The 21749-nt window shown below is 35.7% G+C and overlaps 1 long non-coding RNA gene across 1 annotated transcript in view; it reads right to left on the bottom strand.

Annotated features, from left to right (window-relative positions):
• Positions 1–10758: 10758 nt before the first annotated feature.
• Positions 10759–21749, bottom strand: part of LOC147581153 (uncharacterized) — a 211261-nt gene continuing 200270 nt past the window's right edge. Inside the window, exon 2 of the long non-coding RNA XR_015250854.1 lies at positions 10759–10937. This is a non-coding gene — a long non-coding RNA (uncharacterized LOC147581153). The remainder of the gene's footprint in view (positions 10938–21749) is intronic.

Here is a 21749-nt window from a genome sequence, read left to right as displayed (position 1 = left end):
TTTTTATATTAGTTAACTGAAATATAATTGAATAACTTTTTCATGGTGCGTAAACAAAGCAAATTGGAATAATGAGAAAGATACAAGTGGATAGTAGGTTATATAAAGAGGAAAACAATGCCTGTCCCTATTACTTTAACTTTTTTTAATTCAAACTTATGCTGTATAATTGGTTTGGAGAGGGGTATTGTCTTAAGTTACAAAAAAACCCGACACATTGTCAAAGCAAAAAGAAACAGAGTCCTGTATTCCATTACCCACTACCGTGCTTCATGTAGAGCAATATTATAAGAAAGAATGCAGTGAGAGGATTTTGTTGAATTTGTCAGTGTTGCAATCATGTCTCTTTCCAATGAGTGTGGTGGTGGTTGCCCAGAGGTCTATATTCAAATGGTTCCCTGGAAATTAAGAAATATTGAACTGAAATTACCAGTTTTTAGCAAGATCCCCAGGCACAAATTCTGTTATTGCCATCTAGCAGCCAGTATTGCTGTTTAAGCTTCTGTGTAAATTTGCAAACATCATACACTTGCCTCCTCTGGTAATTATAGATCCTCAAAGTGCTGGAAAGAGGTGGCACTTATAACATACATTACAAAAGCATGGTAGGTTGGGCAATAAAACACTACTTAACAGACACCATTGTAATGGGAGCTGCACAGTGGGATGCCCATAATAATCAAAATAGATTTAATGTATGTATTTTTGCCAACTGTAAAAAGGTTGCAAACAACAGCAGGAAAAGCAATATGTTACACAGGGTGAAAAACTGAAATAGCGAACAAAACATATTTTCAACATATTCAGCCATAATTTTGTCTCTTAAAGGATGATCTAATACCATGAGTCTGTCAACAGAATCAGCTATTTGTTTTTAATTCTAGTATGTTTTCGTTATGAACCATGAAATAATTATCCTTATTCAAACTAAATCTTAATTGAATTTCAAAACATCAATATGGTTGAACATAAAACTCCATCTAACTGTTTAACTTTTTGACCAAATAGATTTTAATTTATAGGTTTTCTATAGCAAGTCATTTTTATTCTTCTTATCCACAGAACTATCCAACACACAATTTCTACCACTTAAGTAAAAACCATTAATCTTTGAACATTATTGCATAGGATGTACAAAGATGTGAATTTTGATGGTATGGAATTTCCTGGTACACTATAGTACCACTAATAACGCAGTTTTGCAATACTGAACAATACACATATTCACCTGCCTCTCAAAAAGCCCCAAGCTATTTATGAGTGCTGAGAATTTCTCCATATTATATGAAACAAGGGTTGGTAGCAATTTCAGAAATGTATACCAAGAAAAGATTTTTGTTAGTAGAGACTTGATATTGATTTAATAAAATTAGAATCTTTAAAGAAGTCTTCAAAATGACCTAAATTATGAGTAGTTTCTAAGTGTCTTTTTTTAAATGAAGCAGCCATCTCTTATTATAGCTATGAGAACTATAACTTTGCTATAGTTAGCTCCTGATTTTTCATATATATTTACTATGTTTTTTTTTCACATTTATATAGAATTTTATTTTGCTTTTACTGTTGTGTTCAGCAGGTTTTTAAAAAATTTGTATCCAAATTAATTAGCATATAGTGCAAGAATGATTTCAGGAGTAGATTCTAGTGATTCATCTCCTACATATAACACCCGGTGCTCATCCCAACCAATGTCTTCCTTAATGCCCCTTACACATATAGCCCATCCCCTCACCTACTTTTATGTTTTGTCCCCCTCCCTGTTTTCATATTATTTTTGCTTCCTTTCCCTTATGTTCATCTACTTTGTATCTTAAATTCCGCATATGAGTGAAGTCACACAATATTTGTCTTTCTCTGACTAATTTCACTCAGCATAGTACCCTCTAGTTCCATCCACATTGTTGCAAATGGCAATATTTCATTTTTTATTATTGCCGAGTAATACTCCATTGTGTATATCTACCACATCTCCTTTTTCCATTCATCCATCGATGGACATTGGGCTCTTTCCATACTTTGGTTATTGTCAATAGCACTGCTATAAACATTGGGGTGCACATGCTTCTTTGAAACAGCACACCTGTATCCCTTAGAAAAATGCATAGTAGTATAATTGCTGAGTCCTAGGGTACTTCTATTTTTAATTTTTTTGAGGAACCTCCATACTGTTTTCCAGAGTGCTGCACCAGTTTGCATTTCTACCAGCAGTGAAAAGAGATCCTCTGTCTATGCATCCTCACCAACATCTATTGTTGCCTGAGTTGTTAATTTTAGCCATTCTGACAGTTGTGAGGTGGTATCCCACTGTGGTTTTGATTTGTATTTCCCTGATGATGAGTAATGTTGAGCTTTTTTTCATATGTCTGTTAGCCATCTGGATGTCTTCTTTGGAAAAGTGTCCATTCATGTCTTTTGCCCATTTGTTCTCTGGATTATTTGTTTTTTGGGTGTTGAGTTTGATAAGTTCTTTATAGATTTTGGATACTAAACCTTTATCTGATATGTCTTTTGCAAATATCTTCTCCCATTCCATTGGTAACCTTTTAGTTTTGCTGATTGTTTCCTTCACTGTGCAGACTTTTTATCTTGATGAGGTCCTAATACTTTGTTTTTGCTTTTGTTTACTTACCTTGCCTCCAAAGACATGTTGAATAAGAAGTTGCTGTGGTCAAGATCAAAGAGGTTGTTGTCTGCTATGTCCTCTAGGATTTGGATGGTTTCATGTCTTACCTTTAGGTCTTTCATCCATTTGAGATTATTTTTGTGTAAGGTGTAAGAATGTGGTACAGGTTCACTCTTCTGCATGTTGCTGTCCAGTTTTACCGACACCATTTGCTGAAGAGACTGCCTTTTTCCACTGGATATTCTTTCTTGCTTTGTCAAAGATTAGTTGGCCATACATTTGTGGGTCCATTTCTGGGTTCTCTATTCTGTTCCATTGATCTATGTGTGTCTGTCCTTGTGCCAGTACCATACTGTCTTGACGATTACAGCTTTGTAATATATCTTGAAGTCTGAGATTTTGATGCCTCCAGCTTTGGTTTTCTTTTTCAGGATTGCTTTGGCTATTTGCAGTCTTTTCTGGTTCCATACAAATTTTAGAATTGTTTGTTCTGTGAAGAATGCTGGTGTTTTTTTTTTTTTTTTGATGAGGATTGAATTTAATGTGTAGACTGCTTTGGGTAGTATTGACATTTTAATAACATTTGTTCTTCCAACAAGCATAGAATATTTTTCCACTTTTTTGTGCCTTCTTCAATTTCTTTCATAAGCTTTCTGTAGTTTTCAGTGTATAGATTCTTCACCTCTTTGGTTAGGTTTATTCCTAGATACTTAATGGTCTTGGTGCAACTGTAAATGGGATCGATTCCTTGATTTCTCTTTCTGTTGCTTCATTAATGGTGTATAGGAATTCAATCAGTTTCTGTGCATTGATTTTATATCCTGGGACTTGGCTGAATTAGTGGATAGTTCTAGGAGTTTTTTTGGTGGAGTCTTGTGTTTTTCACATGGAATATTATGTCATCTGTGAAGAGTTAAAGTTTGACTTTCTCCTTGCAGCTTTGGATGTCTTTTATTGCTTTGTGTTGCCTGATTGCTGAGGCTAGAATTTCTAATATATGTTGAATAACAGTGGTGAGAGTGGATATCCCTGTCGTGTTCCTGGCCTTAGTGGGAAATCTCTCAGCTTTTTCCCCATTGAGGATGATATTTGTGGTGGGTTTTGCATCTATGGCTTTTATGATCTTGAGGTCTGATCCTTTTATCCCTACTTTCTTGAGGGCGTTTATCAAGAAAGGATGCTGTATTTTGTCAAATGCTTTCTCTGCATCTGTTGAGAGGATCATGTGGTTCTTGTTCTTTCTTTCATTGATGTGATGTGTCACACTGATTGTTTTGTGGATATTGAACCAGCCTTGCATCCCAGGTATAAATCCCACTTGGTCATGGTGAATAATTCTTTTAATGGATTGCTGGATCTGGTTGGCTAGTATGTTGTTGAGGATTTTTGCATCCATGTTCATCAGGGAAATTGGTTTGTACTTTTTCCTTTTAGTGGGGTCTTTGATTTTGGAATCAAGTTAATGCTGGCTTCATAGAATGAGTTTGGAAGTTTTACTTCCATTTATATATTTTGGAAGAGCTTCAAAAGAATAGGTGCTCACTGTTCTTAAAATGTTTGGTAGAATTCCCCTGGAAAGCCATCTGCTCCTGGATCCTTATTTTTTAGGAGAGTTTTGACTACTATTTCGATTTCTTTACTAGTTATGGGTCTGTTCAAATTTTCTATTTCTTCTTGTCTCAGTTTTGATAATATATATGTTTCTAGGAATTTGTACATTTCTTCCAGATGGCCCAATTTATTGACATATATTTGTTCATAATATTCTCTTATTATTGTTTGTACTTCTTCAGTGTTGGTTGTGATCTCTCCTCTTTCATTCTTAATTTTATTTATTTTGGTCCTTTTTCTTTTTGATCAAACTGACTAGGGGTTTATCAATTTTACTAATTCTTTCAAAGAACCAGCTCCTGGTTTCAGTGATCTGTTTTATTGTTTTATTGTTTTGTTTTTTTTTGTTTGTTTGTTTTATTTTGATAGCATTGCTTTCTGCTCTGATCTTTATTATTTGCCATCTTTTGCTGGCTTTGGGTTTTATTTGCTATTTTTTTTCCAGCTCTCTAAGGTAAGGTGTTAGGTGAGGTTGTGTATTTGAGACCTTTCTTCCTTCTTTAGGAAGGAAGTTATATACTGGATTGTTATATACTTCCCTCTTATGACCACCTTTGCTGCATTCCAGAGGTTTTGGGCTGTGGTGTTCTCATTTTCATTGGCTTCCATGAACTTTTTAATTTCCTCTTTAACTTCTTGGTTAGCCCATTCATTCTTTAGTAGGATGTTCTTAGCCTCCCAAGTATTTGTTGTCTTTCCAAAGTTTTTCTTGTGGTTGATTTCGAGTTTCATAGCATTGTGGTCTGAAAATATGCAGGTATGATCACGTTTTTTTGGTACTTGTTGAGGGATGATTTGTGACCCAGTATGTGATCTATTCTGGAGAATGTTCCATGTGCACTCAAGAAGAATGTGTATTCTGTTGCTTTAGGATGAAATGTTCTGAATATGTATGTTAAGTCCATCTGGTCCAGTGTGTCATTCAAAGCTATTATTTTCTTGTTGATTTTCTGCTTAGATGATCTGTCCATTGTTGTAAGTGGGGTATCGAAGTCCCCTACTATTATAGTACTATTGTCAATGAGATTCTTTATGTTTGTAATTAATTGATTTATATATTTGTATGCTTTCATGTTTACACTTGTTAGGTATTCTTGGAGAATAGACCCCTTAATTATGATATAATGTCCTTCTTCATCTCTTGTTAGAGTCCTTATTTTAAAATCTAGATAGTCTGGGGCGCCTGGGTGGCACAGTCGGTTAAGCGTCCGACTTCAGCCAGGTCACGATCTCGCGGTCCGTGAGTTCGAGCCCCGCGTCGGGCTCTGGGCTGATGGCTCAGAGCCTGGAGCCTGTTTCCGATTCTGTGTCTCCCTCTCTCTCTGCCCCTCGCCCGTTCGTGCTCTGTCTCTCTGTGTCCCAAAAATAATAAATAAACGTTAAAAAAAATTAAAATCTAGATAGTCTGATATACATATGGCTACTCTGGCTTTCTTTTGCCGACCATTAGCATGATAGATGGTTCTCTATCCCCTTACTTTAAGTCTGAAGGTGTCTTTATGTCTCAAATGGGCGTCTGGTAAACAGCACATAGATTTTGTTTTCTCATCCATTATGTCACCCTATGTCTTTTGATTGGAGCGTTTAGTCCATTGACATTTAAGGTAGTACTGAAAGATATGAATTTATTGTCATTGTGTTGCTTGCAGAGTTGGAGTTTCTGGTGGTGTTCTCTGGTCCTTTCTAGTCTTTGTTGCTTTTGGTCTTTTTTGTTTTGTTTTGTCTTTTCTCCTTTCAGAGAGTCCTCCTTAAAATATCTTGCAGGCTGGTTTAGTGGTCACAAATTCCTTTAGTTTTTGTTTGTCTGGGAAACTCTTTATCTCTCCTTCTATTTTGAATGATAGCCTTGCTGGATAAAGAATTCTTGGTGGCATATTTTTCTGATTCAGCACATTGAATATATCCTGTCACTCTTTTCTGGCCTGCCAAGTTTCTGTGGATAAGTCTGCTGTGAACCTGATCTATCTTCCCATGTAGGTTAAGAACTTTTTTCCCCCTTGCTGTTTTCATGATTCTTGCCTTGTCTGTGTATTTTGTGAATTTGACTAGGCTATGCCTTGTTGATGGTCGGTTTTTGTTGAATCTAATGGGAGTTGTCTGTGCTTCCTGGATTTTGAAGTCTGTGTCTGTCTCCAGGATATGGAACTTTTCCACTATGATTTGCTCACATAAACCTTCTATCTCTTTTTCTCTCTCTTCCTCTCCTGGGACCCCTATGATTCAGATGTTATTCCTTTTTAATGAGTCACTTAGTTCTCTAATTCTTATATTGTGCTCTTTTGCCTTAGTTTCCCTCTTTTTTTCCTGCTTTATTATTCTCCATCAGTTTGTCCTCTCTATCACTGATTTGCTGCTCTGCTTCATCTATCTTTGTTGCTGTGGCATCCATTCAAGATTGCAGCTCTGTTATAGCATTTTTTATTTCATCCTGACTAGCTTTTACTTCTTTATCTCCAGAGAAAGGGATTCTATGCTTTTTTCAACCCCAACTAGTACTTTTATTATGATTCTAAATTCTGGTTCAGACATCTTTCTTGATTCTGTGTTGATTAAATCCTTGGCTGTCATTTCTTCCTGTTCTTTCTTTTGGGGTGAATTCCTTAATTTAATCATTTTGGAGGAAGAAAAATAATTAATAAAAAATAAAAATAAAATATTAAAAACAACATAAAAAATCAAATAAAGGATGCTAGATCCTAGGTGTGTTTTGGTCTGGTTATTGACAGAAGCTTGGTAGAATAGAGATGAAAGGGAAAGAAAAGAAAAAAAAAGGGTGGACGTACAAAAGCATTTGAAAATTTAAAAAAATGAATATAATAAAATAGAATAAAATGAGATGATGAAAGTAAAATAGAATAAAAATTTACAAGAAAATGAAAAAGTATAGTAGAAAAAATTGAAAGGCAAAAAGACCTTTTTTATAGGAACAGAAAATAAAAATAATTTTTTTCTTTTTCTGTATTCAAAAATAAGAAAGGAAAAAGAAAAAAATTGAATAGCTGGACCAGTGAGCAGAATGAAATATGATTGAAATTACATCCAGTTTCCCCTAGAAGTCAAAGTATAAAGCATGTTATAGTCCATAAACTAAGCAGGCGGAGAGATTTGTGGTGTTCCTCTAGAGTGTGGTTGGTGCATTTGGACAGGGCTTGGTGTAAAAGCTCCATTCTCCACTAGATGGGGCTGCTTAGCTTACTGGGGTGGGTCGTTGTGGCCTGTGTATGCATCTGTACACATGTGAGGGAGAGGTGAAAATGGTGTCACCTAGCTACCCAGTCTCTATCATCCGTCCTCTGTGTTCTTGCCAACCAGCAATCAAGGACTCCTCCTTTGTCTCCAACTTCTGTCCACTCCCCACTTCTATGCTGTCCACCACCAAGCTATCAGCTTGTCAGGTGGCACCTCCCTCCCGAATTTCATCTCACATGGGTCTGTGTTTTCAAACCCCTCACTTCTGAAGGCCTGCGGCTTTGACCCACTCTGATGCTCTGGGGAAGGGTCTTGCTGAGCAATGGCCAGACACTGGCCCACCTCCAGGAATATTTGTGTGACTGTGCTGCTGGATGCCCAGAGACTGTGATCAGCTGCCAGCCTGCCCCAGAAAATGTTTGCGTGATTGTGTAACAGCAGCATTTCAGGGAATATGGTAAATCACAACACATCTGGCATCAGGCTTTACTAACCCTTAATGTCCTTGTTCCAACCAAACATGGTTCTCTGGGGTCTGCTGTGACCTTTGCCTATGGGGAGACCACACAGTGTCTGCTAAATGTCCTCTCAGCAAGGGAACTACCTCTCCCAGTGTGGCCCATGGACCCCTCAGAACTCGCTCTCTACTCCTGGGGGTCTGCCCTTCTCACCAGAACTTTGTCAGGTATGAAGCTGAGGAGTTTCAGACTCTGCCCTCCCCTGTTTATAGAGTACTAATGGTATTTAAACCCTCTCCTTTCTCCTTTTCTTGTTCAATCCCATATGGGTATTTCCACTCTTTCCCTTTCTCTCCAGCTGCTTTCAGGGGGAATGCTTTTCTTGTACTCTCCCCCTGTCTCCATCCTCTCTCCACATGCAAAAACAGCTCCCTACCCTCTGAGGCTTCTCTCTTCCCCAGTCCACCTCTCTGTGCTCTGAACCCGCTGAAGTCTGTGGTTCAAGTTATTCAGATTGTTGTGTTAATCCTCAGATCAATTTTCTAGGTGTGCAAGATGGTTCGGTGTTGATCTAGCTGCATTTCAGGGATGAGAGAAGCAGAAAAGTTTCATGCTGCTCTGCCATGTAGGCCCCTCCCCGCTCATAGATTTTTTAAATCTTTGTAATGCTCATGTGTCTGTGCTCCAGTCATGAAAAGTAGGAATTCCATCTTGGGAATTAAAAATGGAATTCAAACCATAAAAAAGTCCAGCCAAATATAATGTAATTTATGGTAATCCCCAGCAATGTTAATATGTTTTACCAATCAATACTAGTGCCATTGTCATCCTACCAGCTAAGTTGGCCGTACTAATTCTGCTCTACAGTTTTGAGATCATATTTTATTGTTTCCCAAGAGGCTTTTTTTGGGCAACTACTTGTCTATCCCATACTGCTTTGCCCCAAATGCAGGTATAAGTTCTCCCTCAATTTTCTCAAGCATATAACTATATAACTATAGGATGCAATATTTTTAAGTGCTTTATTGAGATATAATTTGTATACCATAAAACTCATCTATTTAAATTGTAAATTTCAATGAGTTTTAGTATGTTTCTTGAGTTGTACAATCATCATCACAATTTAATCTTAGAATATTTTCATCATCCTAAAAAGAAACCTATTGTCCATTTGCAAATGCTCCCCATTAATTACACCCCGGACCCTACACAACCGCTAATCTGTTTTGTCTCTGTATATATTTCTTTCTGGACATTTTATATAAATGGCATTATTTAATATATGTCATTTTGCGTCTGACTTCTTTTACTTAGCATAATATTTTCAACATTGTTCCCTGGTGTAGCATCTGTCAGTATTTCATTCTCTTTCATTGCTGACTATTATTACAGTATAGTGTATATCACATATTTTGTTTATTTGTTCACAGGGTGTAACATTTTACATCTTCACTGAGGGGGGACTTCTACTTGTGCCATGTCAGAATAATAGTACCAAACTTATCTCCCCAGTAGGAAAACAGGACAAAATATAGAAAGCTATTACTACTGTTTTCAGATATTGGCCAATAGGCTCACAGAACTATGATACATGCCAAAAGGAAAACCAATGAAGTGAGCTCTATGATGGCTTGATTTTTCTATTTGGAAGCACTTGTCAGACTGGCCAAGTAAGATGAACTTACACTCAGGACAGCAGTCTCTCTGTGTTGAACAAATAGCGATTACAGAAAAGGGAGCTGAAGCTGCTGGAATATACAGGAAATGGTACTGGGAAAGAACAAGGCTATGCAGAAAAAGGGCTATGTTTATCTCCTTCAAGGTTCCTTTGAATATTTTGTTAAAGGGTAAACATAGAAACTGTATGAGGCAAGGCAAAAAAAAGTACCTGGGAGATGTAAATGGAACATTTGTCAGCTTATACAAGGCTGGAAGATGTTTATATTTTTATCAGCCAAAGTTGAAAGAACTTACTAAACAATTCATATGCTTAGTAAAGACCCCAGAAGGTCATGCTTGAGGATTAGGGCTACACCAGCCCTCACATAAAGGGTATTCTGGATCCTCCCTAACAAAGCTTATAAACAAGCTGGGATGAAAGTAAGTCGACTGCTACCCCAAATAACATTCAACAGTCTTTAAGGAAATAAAACTGAATTTCAACACTCAGCAATATATTACCAATGATAAGCATCCACTTAATAATTACTAGACACATAAAGAAGGAAAAACTGTGACTCATAATATCCCTACCCCCATCAGTCACTAAAAACAGATATAGGAATGTAAAAAAATGAGGAAATTACTAAACAAGAACTTTAAAACAGTTGTTGGAAATAACTGAGTTATGCTTGGTGATTAAGAGAAAACTTTAAAATAATGAGAAGTAGAAAATATAAATAAAAAATAAATGGAATCTTCAAGGTTGCAAATACAAAATCAGAAAATAAAATTTGATGGTGGATTAAATAACCAATTAGGTACCAAATAAGAAATTATTGCTGAATTAAAGACATAATAATAAAAAATATGGAACTGAAGCACAGAAATTAAAAACAGTAATTTAAAAAAAACCACAGTGATCTATGGGACAACATTAAAGTGTCTAATAGTTGTATAATTTCAGTCTTTCCATAAGGAGAGGATAAAAACAGAAATTTACCAAAAATTTTCTGAATTAAATGAAAATTGTAAGCCACAGATCAAAGAAGCTCAATGAAGCCCAATATGGATAAACACAAAGCAAGCAAACCAAGCAAGCTGTACAACCATGAAAGTATTAGAAACCAGTAATAAAGAGAAAATCTCAAAGGTAACCATTGAATAAGGCACACGACATATAAAGGAGAAAAAAGCAATGTCTTGTAAGAAAAAACATTGAGGGGCGCCTGGGTGGCTCAGTCAGTTGAGCGGCCAACTTTGGCTCAGGTCATGATCTCACGGTCCGTGAGTTCAAGCCCCGCGTCGGGCTCTGTGCTGACAGCTCAGAGCCTGGAGCCTGTTTCAGATTCTGTGTCTCCCTCTCGCTGACCCTCCCCTGTTCATGCTCTGTCTCTCTCTGTCTCAAAAATAAATAAAATGTTAAAAAAAATTAAAAAAAAAAGAAAAAACATGGAAAGAAATAATCTGACATCTGGGAAGAAACATTGCGTGACAGAATACTATAGAACAATATCTTTTAAATTATAGAAAGGATGGGGCACCTGAGTGGCTCAGTCAGTTAAGCGTCTGACTTCGGCTCAGGTCATGATCTCACGGCTGGTGGGTTCGAGCCCCGCATCAGGCTCTGTGCTGTCAGTAGAGCCTGCTTCAGATTTTGTATCTCCCTCTTTCTCTCTCTGCCTCTTCCCTACTCACACTCTGTCTTTCCATCTCTTAAAAGATAAATAAACATTAAAAAAATTTTAAAATAAATGAATAAAAAGTAAATTGTAGAAGGGAAAAACGTCAGCCTAGAATTCTATAGCGCAAAACTATCTTTCCAAGTGGAAAAAAATAAAATAAAAAACATATGAAACAAATATAAACAAACATAGAAAATAAAAGTTGTGAGAATTTGTTACTGTGATAGCTGTACTACCAGAAAGGACATTCTTCAGATAAAAGTAACATCAAATGGGAACTTGGACCTACACAGAGAATAAAAAGTACTCCCCAAATGGTAAACATATGAATAAATACGAAATAATTTTCTTCATTTTAAAGTTTCTTTAAAGGATAATTGTTTAAAGGAAAATAGTAAAAGTGGTTTTGGGGTTTCAAAGCATAGATAGAATATAATGTATGACAACACTGTCAAAAAAGATGGGGGAGGATATAAGGTTTTGATATGTACAGTAGTAAAATAGAATGTGAAGTAGATTGTAAAGAGTTAAAGATATATATTGTAAACCCTAAAGCAATCACAAGGCAATCAATCAATCAATAAGCCAAGAATGGAGATAAAATATAATAGTAAAAATTGCTGAATTCTCAAAAGAAGGCAGGGAAAGGAGAAAAGGAAGACAAAGAACAGATAAATAACAAACATCTAACAAGGTGATGGATTTAAATCCAACCATACTGATAATCACATCAAATGTAAATGGTGTTATAACCTAAATTGAAAGGCTAAGTTTATCAAATTGGTTAAAAAACAAGACCCAATTATATGCTGTCTACAAGAAAACCACTTTAAATATAAAAATGTAGATCAGTTAAAACACAAATGCTTAATCAAAGGAAAACTGGAATGACTATATTAATACCATACAAGTAGACTTCAGAACAAGGGATATTTCCAATAATAAAGAAAATAATGATAAAAGTGAATTCTCAAAAAGCATGAATATCCTAAGTATGTATGCATGAAATAATAGAGTTTCAAAATTCATGTAAAAAACCCTGATATAATTGAAAGAAGAAATAGACAAATCCATTATTATAGTTGAAGATTTCCACATGTTCTTTCAGTAATTTATAATTAGTAGGCTGAAACTAAGTAAGCATTTAGTGAGCAATACTATCAACCAACTTGACCCAATTCATCTTTCTAGAAAACTAAACAGAATTTAGTTTAGAATACTAAACAGTACACATTTCTTTTCAGTACTCAAAGAAATTTTACTGAGACAGATCATATCCTGGACAAGTCTCACTAAATTCAAAATGTCTGAAATCATAGAAAAATATGTTCTCTAATAATAGTGGAGTTAAACTGGAAATATAACAGAAAGGCATCCAGAAAATTGACAAATAAATAGACATTAATTGATACTCTTCTAAATAATTCATGGGTGTAAAAGAAAATAATAAGGAAAATTTAAAAGATTTTGAAATTAATGGTAATGAGAATATAAGATATTAAAATATGTGGAACAAGGCTAATGCAATGCTGAAAAGTATATTTAAAGATTTACATGTTATCATATTTATGTCAGAAGATAGATCTAAATATCAGTGACCTGGTTTTCACCTCCAGAAACTAGAAAAAGAGTGAATTAAATGCAAACAATTTAAATTAAAATTTTAAAAATGAAATAAAAGGTAAGCATAAATCAATGAAATAGAACATGGAAAATAATAGAAATAAAATCAAGACCTTGGGGGTGCCTGGGTGTCTCAGTCGATTAAATGTCTGACTCTTAATTTCAGCTCAGGTCATGGCCTTACAGTTACATGAGTTCAAGCCCTGCATCAGGCTCTGCACTGACCCTGTGGATCCTGCTTGGGAGTTTCTCTCTCTGCCCCTCCCCTGCTTATACTCTCTCTCTGTCTCAAAATAAATAAATAAACTTAAAAAATAAACCCAAGAGCTTGTTGTTTGTAAGATCAATAGCATTAATAAAAATCTAGCTAGACTCAGGGAAAGAGAGAGAGAGAGAGAAATTACCAATATGAGGAAGATATACTTATGGATTCTATATATGTTATAAAGGTAACAAAGAAATACTATGAATAATTTTATGACAACACATTTGACAGCTTACATGAAATTAACAAATATTTTCAAAGATGCAAGTACAAAAATGAACTCAAGAAGAAATAGAAAATCCAAATAGTGCTAACCAATTTAAATTTTTAAATTTGGTTTTAAAAATATTTTCATAAAAAGAATCCCAGAAACAGATGAATTTATTGAATTGATTTTATTGAATATTAAAGTAAAAAAATACCAATTATATACAAACTCTTTCAGAAAATGGAAGAGGGATAATACTTCCTAACCCTTTATTTGAGGCTAACATTTCTTTGATACCAAAATCAGACCTACATATTATAAGAAAGCTAACTATAATATTTCTCAGGAACACAGAAAAAAAGTCTTTGAGAGTAATAAATTCAGCAACAAATAATAAAAAAAAATAATGATAATAAAGTTGTGACAGGCTATAATTTGTTTCTAGATTACAAGGTTGATTTCACATTTGAAAATCACTCTGGGGTGCCTGGGTGGCTCAGTCAGTTAAGGGTTTGACCTTGACTTCGGCTCAAGTCACCATCTCGTGGTTGTTGGGATTTAACCCCACATTGGGCTCTGGGCTGACAGTGCTGAATCTGCTTGGGATTCTCTCTCTCCCTGTCTCCCTGTCCCTCCCCCGCTCACACTCTTTATCTTTCTCAAAACAAATAAATAAACTTAAAAAAGAAGAACACTCTGTTTAATGAATCTATTAACAGGAATAAAGATGAAAAACCACATGATCATCTCAATAGATACAAAAAAGAACGTCTGACAAAATCCAGTTTCTATTCATGATCAACATTTCTGATCAAGCTGGGAATAGAATGAAACCTCCTTATTCTGATAAAAGAAACTTAAAAAAATTCCAGCTAACAACATACTTAATGATGAAAGCTTGAATACTTTCTTCTAGAATTGGGACCAAGGCAAGGATGTCCATTCACACAACCTCTATTTAACATTATACTTGTATTCCTAACCAGTACAATAAAATAAGAAAAATAAATGACAACAGGTTGGAAAGGCAAAAGTTATGCTGTCTTCTTTATTCCCAGACAACATGGTCATGTAATACAGAACCTCCTAAGAAATCTAAAGAAAAGCTTCTAAAATTAATAAGGCAATTTGGCAAGGTCTCAGAATACAAGGTCAATACACCAAACACAAAAGCAATTGTATTCCTATATATTAGCATTAAAAAGTTGGAAAATAAAATTTAAAAGATTTTATCTATAATAGCATGAAACCCATGAAATAGTTAAAGGTAAGTTTAATAAAACAAGTAATAAACCTTTACACTGAAAACTACACAATATTGCTGGGAGAAATTAACGAGAACCTAAACAAATGGAGACACATATATCATGTTCATGGTTTGGCAGGCACAATATTGTTAAGATGTTAATTCTCCTTAAACTCTTCTACAGAGTTAACAAAATTGCAATGAAAACTCCAGCAAACCTGACTTTTTCATTTTTTGGAAATTGACAAACAGATTCTAAAATTTATTTGGAACTGCATTGCAATAATTTTGCTATATGGTGTCTCTGATGTTTCTTAAACTTGCACCATGCCAGAGTTTCTCCTGTCAGAGGAAATCCCTCTGCCCTCAACACAGCCACCCTCAATTAGGTAGTAACCAGACAGCAGTCCTCATGAATAGTGAAAGACAGAGAGATTCCCAAGATTGCCAGATATATTTACATTTTGTAATGCGATGAATTGGTGGCATTTTAAGAATGTAACAGATTAACTTAAAAATTCTGGCTATGTGCTTATAGCCAGGGAGGTGTCACCATCTATTGAGGACCTTGCAAGCTGAGAATATGCCACAAGGCAACCTCTCTTCCTACATTTCATAGCAACTTTGCTTTCCCTCGAGACCACAGATGTTCCAACAGCTTCAAAAGAAAATTTTTTTTTGTTTTTGTTTTTCATAATGCCTCCCTTGGTACTAGTGACTGTTTCTGAGGATTGTAAGAGGGATGTTTATACGAAGAATTGCTTATGTTACAAACATTTCTCTACAGTATTTCCTCATTAATAACTGGTATCTTTTGACAGCAACAACTGCTTACAAAAAGGCAGACCTCATCCACATTCCTTAGTCCTGCTGAGTCTCCCCTACAGCTCTCAGCAATCATGACATTTACAAAAAGCTTGAAGGTCAAAATTCTGCCTCTCCATGTGTCAGAATCACTTCATGACTTCAGCCTGTATTCAGACCACATGGGTCTCCGTTCTTGCTTCTGAAACAGAAATCCAGCTAGGACTCATTCTGGTTAGACTAGCCATGTTGGTAGAACAATGGTAAAGTCTTAAGTCATTTGGTCAAATTAAAAAGGTTTGTGTCATGAAGAAATAACCAGACAATGTACCAGGATGTGACTATGGGCATGGCTTAATTATTTAATTTATAATCTGTGATTTATAGGCAACCTAATTGCAAAAGAGAGTCTAGACAGAAAGTTTTAGGAAACTTCTTGAAGACATGAAAATAAATATGATAATTAGAGGTCCAAACCCAAAATGACCCTATTATTTAAAATAAATTTTCAATTTTAAAATAGTTTTAGATTTACAGAAAGATTGTCAGGATAGTACAGAGTTCTCATGCACCCCGTATCAGTTTTCCTTATCAATAGCATCTAACATTAGTGTGGTATATTTGTTACAAATAATGAACCTTATTATTAACTAAAGTCTATACATTAGTTGGATTTCCTTAGTTTTTACCTAATGTCCTTTTTCTGTCCAGGATTCTATCCAAACTGAAATGTCGCATTTAGTTCTCAACGTTTCCTTAGGTTCCTGTAGTCTGTGACAGTTTGTCAGACTCTGTTTTTGATGACTTTGACAGTTTTGAGGAGTACTGGGTAGATATTTTGTAGAATTCTTTCACTTAAGATTTTTCTGGTGTTTTTTAACCCGATTAGATTCGGATTATGGATTTACAGAGGTAAATGCTATTTTCATCACATCATATCAAGGACACATGCTGTCAAAGTAACTTTTCATTGTTGATGTAAACTTCAATCACTTGGTTTAGTTCACCATATTTCTCCCCTGCACTTTTCCAAACTGTACTTTTTGTAAAGAAGTGACTCTGCACAGCCCATATTTAAGGGTGGAGAGTTGTGCTACACCTTGAGGGCTGAGCATGTAGATTTTATTTGGAATCCTTCTGTATAGGAGACTTGTCTCTTCTCTCTCTTATTTGTTCAATCATTTATTTATTTAGTATGGACTCATGCATATGTATATTTTATACTTAGGGTTATAATCTAATACTACTTTATTACAGTGCTTAAATTGTTCCAGCGTTAGCCATTGGAAGCTCTCTCAATTGTCTTCTCTTTCCCTTTGATACGTTCTCATTGTTTTCTGTCTCAGTGTATGTGATCACTTTCTTACTTCTGGCATGATAGGATGCTGCAGGCTCATTTTGTGTGTTGCCTGACCAACTCTAGAATCACTCATCTCTCCAAGGACTTCTGGTTCACTTTATTGGAAAATGTTAATAGAAACCAAGATCTAGTTGCTGGGAAGACAACCTCAACTTTTGTAATACTAATTTTCTCTCTGTGACTGAAAGGACCTTGTACTCTTCCATTTTACAAGTGGATTTTTAGGTCATTTAAAAGTGTTTTGAACCTGGCACTTAAAGGAGAGTGTCAGATTAATAACTCACTGTTTCTACTTAATAATCAATGCAAACATGGAGTTTAAATGTATACAGGTTACGGAGATTTAGAATTCATCAATACCTTAGAGCAATGCTTCTAAAACTTTAATATGAATATTAATCACCTGTGCATCTTTTTTTGTAATGTTTATTTATTTATTTTGAGAGAGAGTGCAGCAGGGCAGGGGCAGAGAGAGAGGGAGACACAGAATCTGAAGCAGGCTCGAGGCTCCCAGCTGTCAGTCCAATGCCTGATGTGGGATTCCAACTCAAGAACTGTGAGATCACGGCCTGAGCTGAAGTCGGACTCTAACCGACTCAACCACTGAGGCATCCCTCCCTTGTCCATCTTTTAAAATGCAGTTTCTCAGTCGGTGGGTCTGGAATGGGATCTGAGATTCTGCGTTTCTAACAAGTTTTCTGGTGATAGCACACTTTTGATAGCAAGATCTTAGAACAGGTGTTGGCTGAGTTTTCTGTAAAGTGCCAGATAATAAATATTTTAGGGATTGTGGGCCGTATATAATCTCTGTAACAACTCTTCAACTTCACTGTTGTAGTGTTGTACACAAAACATAAAGAATGAACATGGCTGTGTTCCAATAAAACTTTATTTATGAACTCTGGCATTTTATCTTTTTTGTGATTTTCAGGTGGCAAAAATATTAAGGTAATAGCCATTCTTAGCTCAACAGCCATACAAAACAGGTGGCAGACCATAGTTTGTTAACTCAGCCTTAGAGCAATGACTCCCAAACCTGATCACATATCAGAATCCCTGGTAAAGAAGTTTAAAGTACAGCTGTCCAGATTACATGCCATGGGTGGGCCATGACATGTGTACTTCACAAAGCTCCATAGTGCTTCTGGTACGCAGCCAGGTTGGAGAGCCCCTCCTGCTGCAGAGTGCCTTGCCCACCTGCTCCTTGGTCATAGCCATCTCCTCTCTGCTTGCACACTTCTAGTGAAAGTAGGTGAACTACCTGGCAAGTAGACTGTTCCATATCTGGACATCTCTAATAATTGTGAAGGTTTTTCCATCACTGGGCCTAAACTTGTCTTCTTACAGCTGCTCCTTCTTATAGCTTCTCTTCCTTCAGCCATGGGGAGAACATCTAATTCTACTTCTATGTAATATTGCTTCTAAAATATTTGAAGACTCTATCACCACACTACCTTCAAGCCTTAAATCCTATCTTTTATAGACTGAACACCCTCATATCTTTTAAAAGATTTGTACACCATGTATTTCCAGCATTTTGAATTTCACTTTCCCTTGTCATTATTGTACCAGGAACAGACCCCTGCAACTTTGACCCCTGCAAAATCTTGGGAGACTATTGGCTCCACTGGTTTGACATCTCTACTTTCAGTGATGCACTTAAGATTATATTATCTGTTCTCTTTCTTTTGATGGTCAGTTCACATTGCTAACTTATATTGAGCTTGTTACCGGCCAAACTTCTTAAGACTTTTTCACAGGGAAGTGAAACCAGGTCGCCTTCATTCTCTACTCTATAAAGGGGTGTCCTGAATGTGAATCCTAGATTATATATTTATCCCTATGAGATTTCTCCTTGTATTTTTGATCTACTACTCTTGCCATTTAAAGAGATTATTATTTATCATTTGGGTTCCATTCTTGCAGTAATGGTTCCCAAAGTGTATGTACTTCCCTTTGTTCTTGGACTTTGCTAATCCCTTCTATCCTGACTCTGGGCTCTGCAATGTGATTCCTTTTAGCCAATGGAACAATAGAAAATGTGACACTTCAGAGGAAAATTATTCTGAGAAATTATTATAATAGCTTGTTTTTTCTTTTGCTGCTCTTGGAACCATGAGACCACAAAGTGACAAGTCCAAGCTAGCCTGTTGGAGGATCAATGTCCTGTGGAGACCAGAGACAGCGATTGTCTGCCAGTCCAAGCCAACCTGCAGTTGATTGTAGACACATAAATGAACCTCAGCCAGGATGTGTAAAGCTCAGCCTAAGTCATCAGACTGCCAACCTGAACCCAGTCCAGCCCATTGAATCATAGAAGTGTGTGCTAATAAATGCTGTTTCAAGCCACAAAATATTGGCTGATTTTTATACAGCAAAAGCTAATTTATACAACATCTAATATAGCACTTATCCTTTCCACTTGTGTATCACTCACAAATTTGGTATGTTCCTATATCCACACTATTGAGTAGATGGAGATTTAAATAAAGGGCTGTGAGATGCAACTCTAATGTTGATACTGGCAAATTCTTTTTGTTTGGCTGGCTAGCTATTAAATACTCTACATTACATACTGCTCATAATTTGCAAAAAAAAAATGCCTTGGAAGAAAATATGGAATTAGATTGTAATTTGAACATATTTCTGCCTTCTGATTAGTCTAGAAGATTATATCCTGTTTTCTAATGTCACAATATCATTTGTGCTCATAATGTTTAAAATATTTGAAAATACATTATCTTCATAATAAAAGTGAAACAAAGCTTTTCTGAGAATGACAAATTGTTTCATATTATGAAAGCGACAAGGAGGAAACTATTGGACATTTGAAAAACTCCTTAAAACCTTCTCATATTGATGGATTTTGTAAGCTTTCTAAATGCAGTGAGTATTTCTTTTTCTCTCCCTCTTCTTTTCTTTTCTTTTTTTTCTTTTCATTTCATTTCATTTCATTTCATTTCATTTCATTTCATTTCTTTCCTTTCTCTCTTCTTTCTTTCTTTCTTTCTTTCTTTCTTTCTTTCTTTCTTTCTTTCTTTCTTTCTTTCTTTTATATTTTTATTTTCCTCTGTAGGCCTCTAACTATTGCCTTCAGTCTGAAATAGACGTTCTGGAATCTTGAGTGTAAACTTGGGGGAAAAAATGAAAAAGATACATCCTGCATGATTAATGGCAGGAAATGCCAGAAATCTCATCCAAAATGTTCTTTTCCCTACAGATCCCATTTTGTTTTATTTATTATTTTTATTTGTCTTTTAAAAAGAAGTATATTATCTGCTTCAGTGCATTTATTTCTTTTATACTCAGTAGAATTATTACATTTTAAAATGAAATAAAACCTTAGAACAACTTTGGAATGATCAGAGACAGCAAACCAATGATCTTATGATAAAACAAAACAATGTAGTGAAAGGAACACTCAGTTGGGATTCATAGTTCTGATAAGATTATCTCAATACCAATTACTACCTCTCTGACTTTGGGCAATTTATCTTTCATAATTTTTGTTTTTATATATATAATATAAGAATGATAATACTTAACTTATTGGATTTTTGTGAAGACTATATGAGTAAAGTGTCTAGTACATTGTGATTAATCCACAAATAATAGTTATTATAAAACTAATAAGGGTAGAATCTATCTAATGAGTGCTTATTTTGCATCAGGCACCTTGCTAACAGGTAGGTATGGCAGGCATGGTTAAGGCATGGCATCAGGAATCAAGCAAGGCTTTGGGCTCTATTCTTATGAGTGCTAGTTTTTTACTCTGTGCACTCTTTAGATTTTGTTGTCTACCATATGCAGCTTTCATCCCTGGTCTAAGTTACCTGATGGAAATTAAATTATAACATCTCTGCTCACATTGGCAATGAAAAAAGTTCCCTTTAAGAACACTTTCATCTTCCAGGGCGCCTGGGTGGCGCAGTCGGTTAAGCGTCCGACTTCAGCCAGGTCACGATCTCGCGGTCCGTGGGTTCGAGCCCCGCGTCAGGCTCTGGGCTGATGGCTCGGAGCCTGGAGCCTGTTTCAGATTCTGTGTCTCCCTCTCTCTCTGCCCCTCCCCCGTTCATGCTCTGTCTCTCTCTGTCCCAAAAATAAATAAACGTTGAAAAAAAAAATTAAAAAAAAAAAAAAAGAACACTTTCATCTTCCTCATGTGGCCACACCTTGCTATAAAGGAGGCTGGAAAATGTAGTCTTTATTCTAAGAAGCCATGTGCCCAGTTCAAAGTTGAGAATACCATTAGTAATGGGAGATAGGAAATTGGGGGACTAAACTAGAATTCTCTGTTAACAGATAACATTCCTTCACTTCAATAGGTGAGGTAGAAGCAAAAGTAAGGAGGGTTACCACTAAATATTTCACCCAATTTTTAAGTTTTGCCTCAGGCAAGCCCAGAGGAAATATCTGATTAGAATATGATGTTTTTGGCAGCCTGAATATTAACACATTGTAGTTTCTCCTTTCCTTTCTCCCACCTTTTTTCTTTTATTTCTTTTCTCTTCTTTTCTTTCCTTTTTTTCTTTTTTCCCTATCCTTCCTTTCTTTCTTTCTTTCTTTCTTTCTTTCTTTCTTTCTTTCTTTCTTTCTTTCTTTCCTTCCTTCCTTCCTTCCTTCCTTCCTTCCTTCCTTCCTTCCTTTTAATAAATTAGGACAGGAACTAAAGATACTAACACTTACATGAAGTCTACATATAATTTACCTTTTCATTTTAGGGACCACACAAAATTAGACACTTAACCAACTGAGCCACCCAGGTCAAAATCTGACTTTTTGAATAAAAGCATGTCATCCATCTGTAAGAAACAAAACTAAATTAAACTTCCTTTCATAATGGATCAGATATATAATTTGAAAGGCAGCCTAAGGGAAGACTGGAGGAAATGACCTAACAACAAATTTCTACTTTGATTAAGAACTATTCTTAAAATAATTTATTTTTACAGTTTTTTTCTTCTCATGTCCTCATATTTTGTTCTCTGAAACTTCCTAATTTGCTGATCTCAGTATTT

The sequence above is a fragment of the Puma concolor genome, chromosome B2 (assembly GCF_028749965.1).
Source record: "Puma concolor isolate L17-30 chromosome B2, mPumCon1.1.hap2, whole genome shotgun sequence".
Lineage (NCBI taxonomy): Eukaryota > Metazoa > Chordata > Mammalia > Carnivora > Felidae > Puma > Puma concolor.
Note: the sequence above shows the minus strand (reverse complement) of the source record. Positions and strands in the feature narration are given on the sequence as shown.